The sequence below is a fragment of the Rana temporaria genome, chromosome 1 (assembly GCF_905171775.1).
Source record: "Rana temporaria chromosome 1, aRanTem1.1, whole genome shotgun sequence".
Taxonomy (NCBI): domain Eukaryota; kingdom Metazoa; phylum Chordata; class Amphibia; order Anura; family Ranidae; genus Rana; species Rana temporaria.
In genome coordinates, this window is record NC_053489.1 from 106,008,080 (window position 1) to 106,011,124 (window position 3,045).

Consider the following 3,045-nt stretch of genomic DNA (forward strand, 5'->3'; position numbering starts at 1 on the left):
ACATATGCAGCGCTGGTGCAATATGATTTTTGTAGCAGGACAGTCTGACTCCTATGTAATTCTCTTCCTCAGATCAGATCAGCAGCAGCCTTTCCCTACCCTATCTAAAGAAGAGTAACGAGCTGTGCTATGTCCCTCTAGCTTAGAGTCTGGGTCACATGCTGCACTGGCCAATCACAGCCATGCCATTAGTAGGCATGGCTGTGATGGCTTCTTAGTCACAGGAGTAAAACAAATGGTGATTGGCTGCCCTGCAGCGCGCCATTACGTTGCCGAACACCGGACCCGAACCCGAACTTAAAGCAAATTGTTCGGGTACAAAAAAAACAAAAGTCCGTACCGAACCCGAACTTTACAGTTCAGGTTCGCTCAACCCTACTCTTTGCATGTTAAAACATTTAACTCAGGAAGCTGTGTCCAAAATGGCTAGTAGACGGCAAAGCACTAATCACCAATAGTGACTGAGGTCTCACTGCAGCTGATCTTTTCCCCATTACTGACTTTCCATGCTTTGGTTTGGAGATGGTCATCTTGGTAGAGGCAGGGATTTGCCATCTCATGGCAGATCCTCCAGCAAGGGGAACAATGAGCAGCACAGTAGTGACATCATCAAATCTCATTGCTGAATGCCTGAGGTTAGATCTCACACTGCAGATCTATAACTATCTACAACTATGAGTCTGCACACTCCCACATCAGGAAATCCACTGCTATTTTTGAGAGGAAATTAAGGGTGCAGCTAAGGCACAATCAATGCTTCTAAATATTCCCAACATGGCAAATCTCTACTTTTTGCGCTCAGGTGAACTTAAATGACCGCCTTTTCATTTGTATAAAAAAACACCTTAAAAGAAATGTATTTTTTCAGTTTAATTATTTTGCTGTTTAAAAAACAGCTGCCAAGACTTCATTTCTAAAGCATTTTCTGAAACCACAAGCTAGACCCCAGGTGCAACTGATGCTCTGAGAACCAGCAGAAGTGAAAAGTAGATGTTTATACAATGGAAATTGAGATTCGATTTGTGGCATGGTACAGAACAATGTATTATCAGAACATAAATAGAATTCTCAAAGGATAAAATGTTCCCATTACAAAGGCATATTTCATGTTGGTGGATAAAACTTTATGGACATAAAGTGATATTTAAAACTTTACAGCCTTTTACAGGCAATTACAGGACACCTAACTCAAAAGAGATTATAATCACTGGCATGAAAAATCTTCTATATTGAGAAAGTGAGAACATGTGTTTTACAGGACTAATTCAATATGTATCAGCTGCAATTCTGCAGGGAAAATATGAGGTCCTGGGAGTACAATCAGGAATTTCTCTGCTTATTCTTGACTTGTCTTACTTTTCTAATGTATATCAATGTAGCTGGAAGAAGACTGTGCATTGGAAGCCTGGAGGTCTCAAAGGACATTTGCAATACCGAAAGCAGTTATTGACCTTTCGGTTATCACCACACAAATTGTAATTCCCCTAGTACTTAATTGCTAGATGCCATTGATTTTTAGTGTATACCTCAGTACAAATGGTATACACCCCTGGTACTTAATTGCAGGATGTCATTGATTTTTAACTTTCTAATGACAGCTTTTTTTAAAGAGGTGCTGTTTCCTCTTTTCCTCAGAGTGATATATGTCAGCGACCACACCAGAGTATTCATAATAGGGAAAATGATTATTGTAAAATGATGGACACCTAGCAAACTGCTAGAAACAAAATCAGCTATCCGTCTCCAACCATATATAGGTAAAGCAGTCTAAGGCCCCATACACACGATAGAATCCATCCGCTGAAATTTATCCGCGGATCGGTTTCAGCGGATCGGCGGATTTATCTGTTGGTCCGCTGGAACGTACACACTAGCGCCAAAAAATCCCCGCGAACCAGAACGTATGCAACGTAAACCACGTAAGACGTCACTATAAAGGGGAAGACCAAAGTCAACGGCGCCGCCCTCTGTTCCGCTTTTGCTAGTTCCGTGTGACCGCGTGCTAGTCAAGGTTTGGTTAGAGCCGATTCGTGCTTTTCAGTCTCCGCGTTTTGACAGTAGGTATTCTCGGGTTCAGTGCGTTTGCTTGCGGGTTCGCAGTTGGCATTCGGGCACAGGCTTTCAGCACGTTTCTGCGTACTGTGCGCTCGTATCTGTTTGTCGTGCGGGCTTAGCAGGTTGTGCTGGATTTGGGGGTGCTTTCTGTTGGAGTGTGTTCTTGACTGACCAGCCGGCCGGTTTGAAGCCATGATGGAGCAGCAGCGTCGATTCTCGCGAATTGGTGCTGGTTATGGGATTGCTTCTGGCCATGTCCAGCGAACCTGTTTATTGGCCAGGAACAGTGGGAGGAGGCGTTTCTGGGCCAAGAATTGGTTGCGCCAGCGTGACCAGTTTTCTCATATGCCTCTGCTTAGGGAACTCCAGGAGAATAATCCTGATGATTTTAGGAATTTTCTCCGCATGACGGACCCTGTATTCAACCGTCTGCTGGATCTTCTGTCCCCCTATATCACGAGGCAGGACACTGTGATGCGGGAATCCATCACGGCCGAGCAGAGGCTTATTGCCACGTTGCGGTACCTGGCGACTGGGAGGAGCCTGCAGGACCTCAAGTTCTCGACAGGCATCTCTCCCCAGTCGCTTGGGGTCATCATACCGGAGACGTGTACTGCCATCATACGTGTTTTGAAGGAGGAGTATATTAAGGTAAGTTTCCTCATGTTAACATCACAATGTTTTGTTTTTTAAATGTGTGAGAAAGTCTAATTTTTTTTCTTCCCTAATAACCATGAGATTGTAATCTACTGTGTGTTGGATGTTCCCTTTTCTCCCCATGCATGTTGTTAACCTTTACATGTTTGTTTTGGGCCTACCTGCATATTTTGTCCTTACCCACCATAAACCTGTCCAGCATGCTTTCCTAGGCCCAAACCCACCTAGCCAATTTTTTGGTGATTTTTTTGGCTAATCCATTGTAGCTCTGACCCCCCCCCTCTCCTCCCCCCCGGAAATTGTTTCTTGCTCTATCATCAGAGGGATGTGGAG